Source organism: Sinohyriopsis cumingii, chromosome 6, assembly GCF_028554795.1.
Source record: "Sinohyriopsis cumingii isolate HCF-2022 chromosome 6, ASM2855479v2, whole genome shotgun sequence".
Taxonomy (NCBI): Eukaryota; Metazoa; Mollusca; class Bivalvia; order Unionida; family Unionidae; genus Sinohyriopsis; species Sinohyriopsis cumingii.
The window spans coordinates 167,041,892-167,060,716 of record NC_142966.1 but is presented as its reverse complement, the minus strand read 5'-3'; the positions used below and the strand labels follow the sequence as shown (position 1 = coordinate 167,060,716).

At 34.7% G+C, this 18,825-nt stretch overlaps 1 protein-coding gene across 1 annotated transcript in view; it reads right to left on the bottom strand.

The window, feature by feature from the left end:
* The window catches only part of LOC149798486 (uncharacterized), a 62,200-nt gene that overhangs the window by 42,533 nt on the left and 842 nt on the right, over positions 1 to 18,825 (bottom strand). The window lies entirely within an intron of this gene.

The window sequence follows — 18,825 nt, the reverse complement described above, 5'->3', positions numbered from 1 at the left end:
AGGGAGGATAGAAAAATCTGAGAAAATCTAGCAGTTAAGTTAGTATAACAGAATCCATTGTAAGATCTAGACCGGGTTGCATGCTACATTATGTATCTTTTTATGTATGTATGTATGTATGTATGTATGTATGTATGTATGTATGTATGTATGTTCTCTTAATCTTTACCTCATTTAACTTCGATGCATGTAGCATTAGTATGTTTAACCTGCATTTACATACTCACACTTTTTTCAATTTTAAAACTGTTTAAAAACTAATTTTATAGTCAATAAACTGAAGCAAGCTTTTTAAAATTCCGGTTCTGCTTACTAGTTATTGATTGTTAAATCGCAAAAATAAAGTGGTAAACGGACATAAATTCGTTTGTTTACCCTACAATGCATTCGTTCTGTCTGAATACGTCTGTCTTGTTTCTATCTCATGGATATAAACATAAGATAATACTTATATCCCTGCACAGTATGTTGCAAGCTGTAGTTTGATACGTGAGGGTACTGAGTACATGTTTACTGAATTTGTTATATAGGCCTTATTGTGCTAGCTGAGCATAGTCACTATAAATTACTCCCATTTAATAGCGAGGCTCTGTATTGGATCACGAATGACGAGCGTCATAAGGCACAGCTCATTGAATAGTGGGTCACGGCCATCTTTGAAATGATAACGATAGAATTCTAAACTACTGTCTCATATTAGGTAAATATCATGCATCGGACACAATACAACACAATTGTTTGTATTATTGACAATTAAGACATTAGTGGGGATTCAGAAGTAGGTCCACATTGGAATTCGAATAAAAAATATCAAATTGTCGAATCTGTACAAGTTAGTTATTATTGTATAAAAATGTCTAGAAAGATTGTTTTGAATGTTACACTGAAAACAATCTTTCTTAACATTTGTGTAGAACACTACATAGCTATTTTGCTTTCAGTGTATCCTTTAACTCGATTACAACTTGGCAATTAACATCAATTATTACAAATCAACACGAAGTTTGGTCATGTAGCTTCGTGGGGTAATGGACAACATGGACTCAATCTGTTAATTTAGTTGCTTATGTTGCTTGTGAGCAGTAACTGTTTGGTGTGTTGCACTTTAAATCTTTAATCGACTGCTATAGTAAACTATCGCAGCAAAGTTCATCCTCTGTTATACGGCAAACACTAACTTTACAAAATTTTCAAATTCAATCATATATCCTTACTTTTTGAGCAAAGTAAACATTGCGACTGGATAATTCACCAATATTCCACCTACAATCCATACTCGATTGACCGTAAGTTTAACAAATATGGAGCAATACGTTATGCAGAGTGTGAAAAATTTATTGCGTAGCTTACAACATTATATAATGAAAAGCACAATAGAAACCTAGTATATTGTATTACGTTCAATCAATACTGAGATAAAGTGTTATTTTTGGAATAGTACATTCAGGTTTGTGATGGAAAGATGACCGAGTTTCATCCTTCCGAATCCAGTTTCGTGGGGTTTTGTACCTTTGTTTTTGTCGCCTTATGGTTTTTGTGGTGAAAATATTGAACTCCATTTGATACGAGTACCAAGATAATGTTTGTAAAGGGTGGTGTTGGGTGATAAGAAGTTGTAACATAGATGATACTATCGTCCCTTCTAATGCGACTATGCATTAAGTTCTGCTGATGTAACAGTGCGAAGTGTTTAAGGTGTGATGGGAAAGCATCACATAGTGTATCTTGCCGTGCGCAGTGTGGCACAGCAAATTAAACTGACTAATGGGTCTATGGACCGTATTAAATCTATCCTTGCAACGTTTTAACATCTCTGCTTGGTGCTTGATTAATTCCGAATTAGTATTCGTCTTGATAACGGTTAAACAAATGGACGAGAAAGGAGTATTGGAGGTATAAGGACCAGAAATCACCTAAGTTGAGCCGATTAATAGACAATATTGTGACAGTTGAAATAAGTGATACAAGCAAGTGTTTCAGAAATTGTTATCAATAAGAGCGGAATAGAGAAAATTATTCTAACTTCGATAGGTATGTATTATTAACGGCTGATATATAAATTATTCCTCCTCGAAAAATTAATCAGTCTAAATTTTTGTTGGAAGGCAAGAAATTCCTAGCTCGGAGGTAAAATACCAAGTATATATTCTCGTTTCAATTATTTAAGGGACGTGTCTCTGGAAGCTTGAGGGACACGGAACCTTACAGGTACATTTAAATTCTAAATCATCTCCATCCTATGGCCTCCCATAATTCAAAAATACTTTGTCGATAAAGAAATATCATGCAATCGGTTATTTCCATCTGAGGGTTTGTTGAAAGTGTTCTTATGCAATTTCAGCCATTATTTATGACGTGTGGCATGGTGAGATAATGCTCAGTTTTATGTATGTGCTTTAACTGTGTCAGATGTATTTAAATGGAAGATTGATTGATTGTGTCTAACAGCTAGTTTACGTTTAGTTTCAGCATTTACTGGCTGGGATAAAATAAATCAGTATACCCAGACATCCTATTAGAGAATTATAACCATAATGAGTTTTAGCTCACAAAAATTTTGAATATTAATTGTCCCATATCTTTTCGTCCCAATAAATAAATAAGTTATTTGATACTACCTAATATGAGCTACGGTATTGCACGTATCAATCTTTGCATTATAATTATATATTGATCAGGATTATAACCCAGTATCATACACGAATGCATTATATCATTTAATATTCCATTTTTTAAGTATACTAGTGATAACGAAACTTACCTAGACAGTACATTTTCAGAGATTTTGACTATAGCAGGACGGATATATTGTTGAAAGAAAACAGAGCCCTGTATACAAGTTAAATCCATTTAACGCATTGACCTTAAAGATTGTAGAATTCGAACTAGTGGGATAACTGAAATTATTGATTCCAAAACGTTAATCAACCTTTCTTATCACATCATATTTCTATAATAAAACTAGGCCATGTGTTCTTTTATTTACGTCTCCGTTTTATGCTTTTGTTAGATTTTAATGAGTTTTGGTTGAAAAAGTGGAGTCCTTGATAGTAAGATATTTATCAAACCGATTAATTAGCCATTTTGTCATGTAGACAAAATAATTTACCAAGCTGTGTTTTCTATTATTTGCGTTAAATGGACACAAATGTTTTAAAACAATGAATTTTCCTGATGTTTTGATGAATACAAATTTGTAATTTATGATGGGAATACTCCTATATATTAGGAGGTTTGGGTCGTGTTTCGTACTGCATGGCCTAAAGTACCATTATTCTACATGGAACGTATTATTGATGTGTTCTACAAATGTGAAGTAAGATAACGGATCGGACATACATCCAGACATACAACCAGTGAAAGGCTGATCGAACGTAGGGGTTCGCCGCAATAAAGACGAGCCGCTGGGCTCTGGGCTGTGGCGAATCAAACTAATTTTATTGAGATAAATGATTATAAAATTTGGTTTTATATATATATATATAAATATATATATATATATATATATATATATATATATATATATATATATATATATATATATATATATATATATATATATACATATATATATATATATATATATATATATATATATATATATATATATATATATATATATATATATATACATAAAGAGTACATTTTCGATATCAGAATTACACATATAATTTTCCATCAAGCTTTCCAACTTCATACAATTCTACAATTTCTGTCTCTTAGAATAAAATTAAGTATCAAATAAATTCACGGTAGCCAATAGTATGTAGAATGTCAACATCTGACACTAATATAAACAATAATTTTGTAAAAAAGTATTTTACTGAATTTGAAATAAAATGCCAAAATATTATTCTCTATCACTTAAACAATATTTGATTTCTAAATTAATTGTTACTGACCATGACGTTGACAGTGACATCGTCGTTTACAATAAACAGCAGCTTTTTCCATGAAACCAGTAAAACTTACTGATATACTCAACAGAAAAGTTTTTGGCTTGTTCAACACACCTGGCTACTGAGCCTACATGTGCTGACTTAGAATATAATTAGAAATGTGTTATGCAATACGAGGGATTTTACAATTCCGAAATAAAAAGTTCAGGCTTTACAAATACAATACATATTTGCATTACAAGAATAAAACAAATTTATTGGAATAAAATTTACTGAAAATCAGTCCTAACATGTTTACCACTTGAATAGCTTAATAATGGTTATTACATCGAGAAAAGCATATTATAGATTCATACCTACCTGCCTATCTACTTACGTAGCTACCTGCCTACCTACCTACATTCATACACAAATACCTACCTACATAGACACACATAGACATACACACACACACACACACACACACATATATATATATATATATATATATATATATATATATATATATATATATATATATATATATATATATATATGTGTGTGTGTGTGTGTGTGTGTTTGTGTGTATATGTGTGTAGTGGAGAAAACTGTTACATCGTACAGTTAGATATTAAAAAATATTACTTAGTCTCGATTCGTCTCAAGCAACTGCTACATTTTTCCATGACAAATATGACTCGAATCCCAGGATTTCTAATTGATGTTAACAATAATAAAACTTAATGTATAAAGTCCAGGATTATCCACGTCCGTCTCATTTTCAAAACAAGAAATTTATCAAATACATCTAAACTAAGAGCAAAAATATCACTGAAGTTCAAAAATAGCTGAAACCTTTCTCAGGGTAATTGAAACGTTTTGCAAAGTTAACAGCGACGACTGCTACTACATTAATAATATCATCACCAAGAACATGAACTACTGCTTCTCGTCGAGGCATGTAGATAGAGGAACTAAACAAAAATGTTTGCAATGGCCTCCGAAGAATTCCTTCCTCTTTCGTCAAGATTAAAATAAAAAAACAAAACATGAATAGAAGAACAACCGTATCAAAATAAAATGTAACTATTTGCCAGGTTATTGATTCAACAACTGGAAGCCGCTTTCCCGACAACAATTTGATATTATTTTTGTAATTTTTATCTTTCTTCGGTGGACACAAAACCTTTGCTGTGAACGCCTGCTGCGTTGTTTTTTTTTCTTCTTAGTAGGTACTCTCTCTATCTCTCTGTCTCTGTCTCTCTCAGTCTCTCTCTGTCTCTGTCTCTCTCTCCCCTTAAGAAGTTGCAACATTCACTCGAGAAGCAGTTACTGCATATTTATCTCAGTTCATATAATTTAAAGAGAAAATAGAGTTACCACAATGATTCGACTCTAAAGTGTACTTTGAAAGAGTTTATCTCCTTGCAGGTACTTGTTGGAAGAAATGGTACCTGTATTGCTGTCGTTGTTCTGGCTTAATCCTCTATCTCCACATTCATATGTAAAGCATTAGATAAAGTATAACGCTTTATTATAAACCATTAGATCTCTTTGTCATGTCACTGTTGTAATTTAAAATTAGTAACTTAACATTCGTAATCTAAAGTATTATTTCATTGTCCACTGTCACTTGTTCTATAACTCTGGCATTAGTCATTTTATTTTAATCTTCAAAATATTTCATGAATTGTTAATTGCTATATGCATATTGAGGCCTGTGGTTAATCATTAGGAATTCATAAACTTAAACGCTTTTCTGTCAAGTACTTAGTCTCTTCCATTAAAATAATAAAAAAATTATGTCACAATTGGTCATATATATACCAAAAGGTGATGTCAACCATAACCTGTTAATTGTATAATACATCTATATCCTTAATCTGATGTACATTTCCAATACAAAAACAATACACGTTCATTAGAGAAAAAAATGTTATTAGGACAAACGATTCACATATCGTTTCAATCAGTAGGAGCTGATACATTTATCGATACTTTATACATTGAACTGTACTTGTACTAATAACCCAATACCTTTTCTAATTTTGTTAATTGCTCTAGCAAGGTATTTGGATTTGTTTGACGAATGCAATTTGTGGTTGTTTGCATGGAAGCATTAATATGCCTATCGTCATATTTAATTGGTTTCAACTTTAATATGTTTTATTAGAACGCTGAATGAATTATACTCATTTTTATTCAACTTTCATATATGTTTGATTGGAATTTCATAGCAATGATACAAGTGTGTCAACGAGTATTCCCTTAACATAAACGTTCCAGCGTTGATGTTTACTTATTCGACTTAGGTTCAAATAGACTCAAGTATTCCATTATGTAAAAAATCTTGAAAACCTCTTTAATAAATAATCAGATGAAAAGCAACAGTGTCCTCTCTGAACTAAAGTGTCGTATCGTATGGACAAAGGTCGATATTCATTTTAATTCAGCAAAGCCAGCAACAAAAACTCACACAAATACTTTTCCATCTTTTGCTGAAAATCTTTTCCTAACTGGAGGCGTGGGGCATCTCTCAGAAGAGAGTGAATATCAGTCCCTTCTGAAAATGTGATTACAACTAAAACTTTACTTGGCTTGTATTTCATTTGTGTTGAAAGCGCCATATCGACCGATTTTTTAAAGATATTAGTGTCATAGTCTTCATCTGTCAAGTCATCTATGTCAAAAAGTATCGCAATTACTGAGCTTTCTTGCATACTTTCATCAAGCTCGTGGAGTAGTTGACTTCCAGGCATCAAATCAAAACAGGAAGTGATATTCAATTTGGTTAACTCACAAAATGATTGCTTTAGCCTCCTTGTTAAGTCTTGCTTACATTTATTGGCAAGGAAAAATACATGTACCTTCTCTTCGTTGGCGTTTTCCTGATCAGAAAACCTGAAGTCAAATGCATCTCGAAGTCTATTTCCAGCTAAAACTGAATCACCGTTTGCTAGTGCCAAGGAGGCTCCATCTACTTGTGCTGTGATAGCAAACTGCTGCTTATTTTTAGGCCACATGTTCGACAGAATCAGCTGCTTTAAGAGAAGTAGGCCCATATCGAACAGTTTTAACTTAATCAAATGTTCGGCAATCTGTTCCTGCTGATTAGGAGGAATCTCACTTTGCTTTTCCTTAAGCTCATCTATTAATTCGAAGACACTATCATTGTCTCTGAGAAGCTCACACATAGCGATTTCTTCAATTATAGAATCTGCAGTCCTTTCGCCCAGCTGTAAAAGATACCTCATTTCTGCAATAGCATCTTTTTGAAGTTTTGTCATGCTCGGCAATTCATCTTCAGCTTCGTCGGTGCTATGGTAAGATGGGCTTCTGCAACGAACATGGCTTGTTCGTAAATCAAAAGACATTTCAATAGCTGATCTAAGTAACTCCTTGGCTCGTGTAATAGTTCCAACATCTCTCGACAAAGCGAGGAGACATTTGGCGTGATAAATATGACACAAGACCTGTACATTACGGTCCAATTCTGCCGGTTGTATTTCAGTAGTTTGCAGTGATGTATATACTTTTTCAAATGCATCGACAGCGTCCTTGAATTGGCCAATGTGATATAAAAACTTGGCCTTGTGTTGCATTGCAGACAAATTCACCTGGGTTTTGATTGATGAATCGAATAAACGTACTATTTCCCGTATCTCCTCGCAGTAAGCAATACCTATTGTTTGATCTTGTCTTGAATTTGTATTTTGTCCGCGCTGCTTTTTCATAAACCGTTTCATCAGCAGCACAGCGAGCAATTGATAAGCTCTTGCCGATTCTTTATGATATAATGACTGTCGCAAAATCTTTTCACGATCTTCATCCGTACCGGTGTTCTTCCAGTTGCGAGTGCACTGCTCTAGTGTAGGAATATCAGCTACCTTTTGGTTTGCCTTCTCTGCCATGGCAAACATATGATCAGCAGAAAGATTTCTGAATTCTTTTGGAAACAAAGTGTTCCGGTGTTTCCAATGTGTCTGTTGCAGAATTGCTAACTCGGCCCAGGCTCTTGCCCTAAATCTAGGTATTTTGTTGTTCTTGGCCACTTCGGACAGCAAGACAGCGTTTAACTCAATTTGCCCTCCCTCAAAAGTGATTCTCTACAAAAGTATGACAGCTACGTCTACCTGTGCTTTTGCAGAACCAAATTGTCAACATTCTTTTACTGAAGATCTTAGTATATTATGGGTTGATGCCACCGAATATTTTACAGAGACCGTGTAATGCACTGTTGACAAATTTGTATTGATTTACCTGTCTCATTCAGAAATATAATCTGTCTTACAAATTTTACAGAGGATATCTTTAAAATCAGGCATGCACTATGAGGTTATCCATTTGTTTAGTAACTAAAACTTATGTAGGGAGAGTAACTATAGGGTTATGCTATCTATTATATAAGAACAAAAATATACAAATAAAAATATGAAAACATATTAATTGAAATCAATATAAATCAACGTTAAAGCGATATGTACTCACACAATTAAAGCTATGATGAATCTTTTAACAGTTGGGAAACAGTGAAACACTCCATGTGTCAAATACACACCGCATCTTGGGAGATATTCTAACTCTGTCAGACTCAACCTTTAGAGAGGACGTCTCAAACGCAAATATGTCAACTGTTGTGACTGGCCAAGAACGGTTACGCCTTAAAACATTGTATGTGCATACAGTGCTTTCATTATAGTGTTCGATTTGAAATCAAAAGTAGATAAAGGTGTCAGTGGAGGACACATTACTTGATTGCCTACTGAGCAATACATTTTTTTAAGTGTGTCGGGGATATTCAAATAAAGAATAATTGGTCTGGACAAATGCATAGAAACAAGTCAATGCCAATAAGTTTGGAAATTGTGGGGTTGGAATTTGCAACCAATATATTGCTTGTATCTATAAGCTGAAAACTCTGAAGAAGCCCACCTACTGTATTGTGGCAATTACTATGTGGCAAGGTACACTGTTACTCAGTATTTCAGTTTCTTTTATACAAACTTATTATTAATCTCAGCACATACATGTACATTATATGCTGGTAATTGTATTTTATTCATTTTGCTTGTAACATAGCTGGTCATATTAGCGCCACCGATGATTTTGTGACAATCTCTCAATTTGGACTGTTCTCCACTGCTCTTTGGGACATAACAAGGTCCATACCTATCCAGTCTTTGGTGTTATCCTCTAATCTCTTCTCATGTCTGCCTTGTTTTCCCTTTCCTTTCATTGTGTTTTGTATGATTGTTTTTGATAGGCCACCTGCGCGTAATACGTGACCATGCCATCCTAGGTTGCGTCTCTTTACGGTGATGAACATATCTTCATATGCTCCAATTGCAACTTTGATTCTAATGCACATCGCTTCATTAGACATTTGTTCTTAGTATGAGATTTTCAGGGTCATATATATATGTATATGTCTGTGTGTGTGTATGTGTTTGTGCGGTTGTGTTTGTTGTTGTGTGTGCGTTTGAACTGAACAAAACCCAATGGCGGTAATTTAGCTCCTACAGTGATAGTTATTTTATTTTACCCAGACGAAAGACATTCAATTTCTAGCACCTTAATCCCACTCTTAACTTTGTGGAGGTGCCTGCTGGCTTTTGGTTTGCAAATCTGAGTTTATCCCGGTAGTCGGGCAAGTGAATTGTTTAAAACACTGACAGCCGTCTGGTCCAAGGTAATAATCAAATAGGATATTTTGTTTAGGGATAAGGTCTGAAATAATAGAGAAATAGAAAAAATACATATATTTGTAAATAACTTATATATTAGAACCTATACATACTACTAACACTGTTGTATGTACGCTTTTAATCTATCATTGAGCTTGTTAACAGTGTCATATGTGAGGCACCATCTGCGCCAATGTCTCCAATCCTCGTTCGCACAATACGAATCTAGCGAAAGCTTGTTAGTTCGGTCGTTATTTGCGTTTGTTTGCAACAGAACAAACGATTGAGTGTCACGTTTAAAGAATCAGATGGCGGTTTGTCACCACCTATAAATTATTTTATATGTTTTGCTCTGTTACCTGCATAAGGCTTGAGGGTTAGACGAAAACGGTGTAGGCGATCTGTTTACTTTTGTTCTGTTTTTATCTGGGGAAAAATATTCATCTAGGTTAACAATGCAAACTTCATCAGTACTTAAAGTCTAAGATAGAGCCTTGTTCATAAATAAAATATATTTTGGAGTGTTTACATATGATATACAGTGACAGAAAGCAAGAATATATGCGGAAGACCTGAATATCTGATAATCTATGTAGTGTACATTCAAAAGGTAATGTTTCATTCACATGATATTTGGTCGATTCGCTCATATCCGATGGAGGTGGTGATTTTGGTCGTGAGATATGGGAGACTGTTGATATCCCTTGCGTAAGAATAAGGTTATGCCATCCACCTGGATGGTCTGTGAGTGAATATGTTATATAGTTAGCCAGCTAGTTAGATAATCATTAGAAGCACTGGCCTTACCCTAATTATTGTGTACCTAATACCATCACACCATTTCTACCCGTATACTCAGTATCATCCTTTGGAATTCTGTGGACTCTTGATATACCTCGAGACTGCTTTAGAAAGATTTATTTATCAACCGAAGTTAGGCAAGCAAGTGCATGCCTTTATAATTTATGTATTCTTCAAATGAATACACCATTAATACACTGCTTTATCAATCTCCTCTATATTATTAATACTTAATATTGCAGGAGCAAATTATAGGACAAATAAATAGCAATTACAAACAAATATATATGTTTAGTTTTTAAAGTTTTTCTAATTTCCTATATATTTATTTATCCCTAATTTGTTTTAAGACGCATAAGAAGCACGCTATCCGTGTAGAAATTAAACCGTCATAAAACATATTATGCTTATTTTAGCTGCAACTGCAAATAATATGTGCGATCTGCATTGGTTCTAGAGACTACATTTTCTTATTCTGCTCCCATGAGGCATAACTGGATCATTACTTCGAAATTATTGCGAAACGACGTTTTCAAAAACGCAGCTAGGCTTTGAGGCCAAAGTCTATCCCAGTCTGAGACTTTGCTCCTACATCATAAGTTGGAAAATATTGAGATCTAGAAATTTAATTCTATATACACTGTATTCTAAAAGTCAAATATCATTGGTCTTTGTTTCTTTTCTTACTCAATGCCTGTTTTATGTTAACCACACATGTAGTTCTTGCTACACACACAGCAAGAAGAATAGGAAAGGATGGGTATGGTCAAAGCAAACAATATTGCCTTGCAAAATATGGTAACGTCAAATGCAAAATGATCTTAGAAGTCCAAAATCTGTGAGAAATCATTTGATATGGTACATATTTCTATTTTCATAGCAATTACCTAATTATACCCTGAATGATTACAGAAATGGACATATTCCTCTCTAAGTCTATATGTCCAAACGATGATTCTGGATCTAGTGTAGCACAATAGTGAAAATCAAATTGTTTATGCACATTTTATTATAGCCATACATAGATAACCTAATGTTACAAGATATTAAAGCAGTTTCTTAATCCTGGGACACATTTCTAGCATTTGGAAGACATAGTCTTTATAACCATGTAAATCCTGGCAAGATTAGACTAAATTTACTTTAGATAGACATATGAAATGTAATATTCACTCTTATATTCAAATGTATATGACCTATAAAATTTGCATACATTTTTTTGTATTATATGTACAATTGCTGTTACACAATTCAAGATACAGAAGTCTTGTTAGCAGGATTATTCGAAACTCGTTTGAGTCAGACTTGAAATTATATATGCTTTTTTAGGAATATGCAGATGACCTAATTATATTTCCATGACATAAGGTCAAGGCTTCAAAAATCCCTGTATTATTAATTTTCGTTATTGTATTGGCCAAAACGTGCATATGTGTTTGTCATACACAAATCGGAATTCCATTTTCAAACTTGAACAAAATTGAACTTAGTAACTCTCTCCCAATATAAATAACCAAATACGACAAGAGTTAATAGGTTAAATGTTTTCTTGAGGCTAAAAGAGCGAGATTCAATTGTATTTCTTGTCGACTGAATGATTGAATGTACATACATGAAGTTTTTAAATCTCATGCAAACAACTTTTGGGTCTCCGCTAGGCTTTAAAATATACAAGTGTATTTACTTACATTGTTGTCTTGACTACACTTGAAAAGTTTATTTACTTAGGCAGGTTTTAGCTGCTTAACAATCAAATCATAATTTCCCATGCTTCTTGAGTGCAATATATTTTCATGTTTTACTACTCCTTTATCTACATACTTACATTTGTTTGCATTGCAATTGATAACGTAACAATATGTGAACACTGAGCAGTGCTTTTGGTTTTCATCGTACTCCAATCTTCGTGGATTCAAGAGATTCAGAGACTGAAACCACCAATATAAAGATCCATCGAGTTGGAACATTTTCGCGGAAGCAGAAGATACATTCCATAAAATGTACCCTTACAAGTACAACAAATGTCATTTTCTACTACATCCGCATCAATATAATATGTATGTATGTATGTATGTATGTATGTATGTATGTATGTATGTATGTATGGATAGATGGATGGATGGATGGATGCAGGCATGTATGTATGTATGTATGTATATATGTATGTATGTATGTATGTATGTATGTATGTATGTATGTGTGTGTATATGCATGTATACTAGCAGGAATGTATTCTCTGGCTCTTTTCCTTGCGCGCTTCCACATAAGTGGGGTATATATTAAGAAATGTTTGAAATAGTCTAGGTTTTAAAAAAAATAAAAATTCGTACCTTAACCTATTTAATTTAAATTTAGAATAATGTAGAGGTAGATAAGTGAGGATTTTCTCCACATGTCTGGGCACGTGCAGACTTGAAAACACAGTTTATTTTCCAGTATTAGTGTACTCCATATGTGTATCTAGCGATAACCTTGGTCTGTTCCGTGGATAGAAAATGAACTATATCAGTCGCTCTATCAGTTTGATATCATGGCAGTGATATTGTAACTTTTTGCGACGATTTAGCTGAACGTTTAAAAATTAAACAAATAGGCCCAAACCATTTATATTTCAGAATAATCCACTATATGACTTTTGATCTCACAGTAATATGAAAAGGTTGCACTTGCGCAAGCGTTGGAGTTGCTGTCAAGTTATCAGAGTGTAAGAAAAACGTACAGAACTTGATACTTAATTTTGTGAAACACTCGTAATCACGTGCGAAATTCGTAGGAGAGAAGCTGATGCTTGGCTGGCCATCACATCCAGCCATGAATGGCCATTACATCACATCACCTAGATTCCATCACACGCTCTCAAATCTCCCAAATATAGTGAATGACGGACTAATGTAGGTGAGACTCCCTCCATCTGGGAAAGGACATGGAACAATTATCGGCTTTAAAGCACATAATGTGATCAACCAAGATGAGACCAAGGACATAATAGAGTTATAAAGACCTGCTGTCTCTTATCTCAGACAGACAGAAAGTACACAAACTCGTCATCTTGGGGATTGCAATGGTAGACTTGGCAGATATCACCAGAAATAACCGGGTATCTTTTGCAACAATGGTTTAAGTAACAAACGATAAGAACGGACTCCTCCTAGTAAAGAAATGCGCTGAGCACAACCTACTAAACATCAACACAAACGTTTGCCTGTCAAACTACATCCAGATGTCTTGGATGCACCCACGCGCCTGGAAAAGGCATCGCACTGACGATGACATCATCGGAACAGAAAGGGAGGTTGTTCGAGTGACAAAAGCCATGAAAAGTGCAGAATGCTGAACTTAGCACATGCTCACAATCTCTAAAATCAAAGTCAAGATTCGGCCTAACAAGCGACAGCAAGGCAAAAGATTGCCCCCAAAAGTACATGTCCACAACCGAAACAGGCATTTATTGAAGAGGTGCAGCCATACAGAGACAATCGATACGAATTCATATCATGTCGATACAAACGGGACATCCTTCATAGTTTCTGAGTACTCAGCTGCATCTACAAAGCTCTATACCACCACATGCAAACGTCAAGATAGTTTTGATATTAATTATACTGCTATGATATACTTCTGAGCAAAACGAATCAGCTATAGGTGTTCTCTTTAGAATAAAGTACTATATCATCTGACAAAGCTGTGTTCAACGACGTAAATATGACTTCCAAATCAAACACAAAGAAATTCAAGATCCATGGCTGGGCAATAAGGCAGAGAAGATTCATTGCTACACAAGCAAGTCGAAGGAATAGCTTTATACACTGAAGAAAATATACGGGACATAGAAATCGGGAATGTTTCCAATTCTGAGTGCTGACACTGCAAATACTCACTGGGAAAGAAAAGGTACTTTACAAATGGGCAGAAAGCTTCAACGACATCCTCAATCAACGGTCAGTGAGGAGGACATTGAACGACTGCCTTAAGTCGAAATCAAGATTTTACTTGCTGAGATAAAACAACAAAGAAACTGAAATTGACCAGTCTCAAACGGCAAATCACCTAGACTGGATGCTATACGAGCAGACAGCTACAATTCCGGAGGCTCTGATATAGCAGACCCTGCGCTATGAATTTGAAACCTGGACGGTGAACATATGCCATATTAAAGAGCTAAACATTTTCACATGGACTATCTGGGGAAAATGATGAGGATAAAATGGTATTACAGGGACACGGACACTGATGTTCTCCTACGGGAAGGCTTCCACACATTGCTGATGAAATCATTATTGAGAGTGCAAGTTATGTCACCAGGACGCCAAACTTACGACTACCGAAGATAACCTAAAAAGGGAAAGTGATTTCCGGGTGATTAGGATAACGCTTCAACAATTATCTCACGTCAGCCTTGAAATACTTCAACGCGGCCACCGAGTCCTGGATATATGTCGGACAGGATTGCTCCACTTGGCAGTGCCTCATCTATGACATAGGTATATATTTTGAACTGAGGATAATCGCAGAGGCAGTGCAGAAGCGAGACCAGCGTATATATCAGAACTGCGACACTTCGTCTATTGATCAAGCAACCTCAAGCGACATCTTCTGTCAAGTGTACTACATACAGTTCACGGCACAGAAGGGTCTGATTAGCCACACACGTACTCACAGAAACCACGTAAGATAGTAATTGCAGAGTCAACATCGAACTCGAATGACGAACAACATGTATGCATGTATTGATATATTCGTTGATGGATGGATGGATGTGTGTATGCTCCCTCAATATTTCATTCATTTGCTTTCTCAGTGTTCATGTAGTTATTATTTAAACACTTGAGCTAAAATTAAATCGAAAAATATTTCGATCTTTGTTCCTTATTTTCCACTCCTTCAAAAGTCTTCAGCGGTTTTCAAACTAAGATTGCCTCCTATTTTCTTCTCTCTTAAGTTTATTATTGATTTTTTAAAATTGGAAACTAATGTATGTCGGTCTTAAACCATATTAAACTGGTATAATTTGGGAGAGTGGTACATCGTTTATTCATGTAAAATACTAAATTCTATCGGTCCATACATCTGACCATGTTTTGAATGCATAACGGATGATTGGAGTTGGTCAATCTACCTCAACAGCTGAGTGGGTTTCCTAAAGCTAACGGACGGATCTGTCAGACTCAATCCAGCCATAGCATACATACATATTCCTCCACCTCCAATGTTTTGTTAGGTGTAAATGTACCTAAACTATTTAGTTAGCTGCTCATTTTATCCAAGAGACCGCATCGGTGGCCTAAGTGGTTAAAACATCCACGCCGGCTGCGGAAGATCGCCGGTTCGAAACCTGACCGAGTCATTATAAAGATATATAGAAATGGTAGTAATAGCTGCCTCGCATGGCTCTGAACATTAAGACGTTAGCGTTAGGACTGGTTGGCCTGGTGTCAGGATAATGTGACTGGGTGGAACGTGACGCTACATGTCTGCGGCATTATGCGCCAGCGCTGGACATCACTTAAAACTGCCACACTCCAGATATCGTAGCGACAGGTCTTGAAAACTTTTGAAGCTACGTTAAAAATCCAAATCACACACACGGTACTTTACCCAAGAAAAATAATGTATTACTGTAAATATTTGATATTAAGCAATTCATCACTCAACGTATGGCTATCTTGACTGGCAAATAAAATTCGCTTTCATTCTACTCTGTTTCGAAGATTTGAAAATTAAAATGATCCTTAAACTTTTGATGCATTGATAGGGTGATATACGACCTCCCTGATGAAAAAGACCGTGACACCCTATTAATCCGGACACGTCTGACCCAACCGTTTTCTTCCAAACAATTAAGAAATATATAATATTTAGTCACATTAAAGAACAAAAAAGGGAAATATATTTAGACAATTTTTACTTTGTTATCTAGACAGTTTGATCAGAATAGTCCGAATATAAAAGATTTCAATTCCAATTACCTAGATACATCTACGTGTTTTTTAGTTTATATTTTTATCTTTAGAAGTAAAACCACATGTTATGCATACAAATTATTGGTTGTACATATGTGACGCGTAGACAACTGATCGATCTCATTTTATTTTTAGTGTAGATTCTTTGAGATATGCAAACATTTTTACAACTTTGTAGCCTAACGCATATAGAGATTACGTTTGTTTCTCAAAAAGAATCCTTATGATACACCTTGTCTCTTGAAGATTTTTATTTTCTGAAGTTCTACATTCACTCCTTAAAATATCCTCATATCAGTGAAATCGATCATATGCAAGCACATAGGATATACAGTCCTGACACTCCTTGGTCCTGCCAAGTGGCATACGATCAACTGCCATTGACCCTCAAGCTACCTACTCGCCCCTATTTGCATAACCCCCTCGGTCATTGATTGAGAACTTTAGAGATCCACACAAATTATTCATACCTTGTACACTTGGATTAGAAGTCATATATTACGGGTGACAACAACAAACGTCTTAAAAATCAGATTCGAAATTGATAGATTTATTTTAGATACTATAACATCTTGGGTTGGAGAACCTTTACTGACATACCATTTTTTTACAGTCAGGCAAGGGTGTCTTCTATAACAATTGTATTAATATACTTCTGGACATGATAAAGAATATATTCAACTTTCATTGGCACTGCGTGATCTCTATTCCTCCCCACCAATGGACCACAGTAATGTACATCTGGCGCAGAACAAGGCGTTTATTAAGCTACCACAAATCAAATTAAATTATGTAGCTGACATTATTCATTTGATTACAAGTACATGTGTATTTCTCGTTATGGGAATGTTTGACTGTAAAGCAAGAATAAAATATATCAGATATAGACAATTTCTTGTAAATTAAGGAATGATATTGAAAGTGAACGCCAATGCTTATTTATTCGTGAAAACATTGAGCGGTTAGTTTTCCACTAGAACTAAATAATTCACTGCTTTTGCGGGTAAAATGTTATAAAAATGTGAGGTGAAACAATTTACCACACGACCATTCGCTATAATAAATCTAATTAGGTCTTTTTATGGGAACTTATGAACAGTAGATATAATCGTAGCACCAGGCATGTATCAGTGATCGGTGTTGACTGTTTCTCTAAGACTATGTAGACATTGTCCGAAAGTACATCATAAAGAACTTACACAGTGTAAGACATATGCATCATTGACAGATACAAATATCGGAAATATAGATTCACATGATGGAAGATAATTCTTCATTTACAATGCAGAACTACGATAAATTGATATATATATATACAATGCGAACTAAAGCAATGCTGCATACAGGAAAAAGCCCAAAGCAGTATATGAGGGGTGTGTGGCGGTCTTCACAATCTTTGCATTAGAGATTGAGTCCCAATAAGAGCAATGCACATATTTATAAGAGACTTCTTTAATATGGTGGGGAATCATAAGGACCAATTTACTAAATCGTAGTAATGTTTAATTTTTTTCAATATTCGCCATTACACGCTTTTAATGTTGCATTTGTGCGTTTTCTTTCTTCTATAAAAATGCAAAACATTGTGATACAAACATTATTGGAGGCATCCGAACTAGCTTGATCAGTGTTACATTTCTTGAGTAGGGCTATAGCTGTGAACACTATTATTTAATGAAACTTGCTGATATGCAAAAAAGCCTGTTTTGGTCAGTAAAAGATTTGGGGTGAGGGAAATCGAATCTCATACCATAATTTTTCATTTGGTTTTGATGGAATTCATTCAAGACACTTAATACTCTGAATTTTAAAACGACGTGAGCGATCATGAACTCATTCTTCATCAATAATTGATCATCTATTTCTACCTCTGACATCACGGCTAGTAAACAAATTCACTCTGCACAATTTGCTAAGCGAGATCAATTGAAATAATCAATGCCAGGTTTATCGCCTTACCAACTTAAACAAAGCAGAGTAGACAACAATGTTTACGTATCTAATCCAGACGTTGTTAGTCACGTGGACTAAAAACACATGTAAGTTTGGAATGCATACATTACACCAACCAGCATAAGCCTACTGTAAGTAAACTTTCTTGTTATTTGGATTTGTATCTAAATGGATAATAGATTCAAACACACGAGCTGACGCAAAAGAGATTTTTTACATCACATAGCAATCATTATTGAATTAACATGACAAATTATTACATAAATAATACTTTACATTATGAACTATAAATGCCGTACATAAGATGATCTCATTTTAAAATTCATAACATATCGTTTGCAAGCAAATGTGCGTTTACAATAGAGATGACACAATTCGCTTCTCCAAGAATAATTAATCAGTACTTAAATGTATATTCTTGTTTAGATTGTTTCAGTAGTAACTTAGTCGCAGAATTTATCACTTTATCACATCTGATACAATGTTATTACCTGTAACTTTCATATATATATATATATATATATATATATATATATATATATATATATA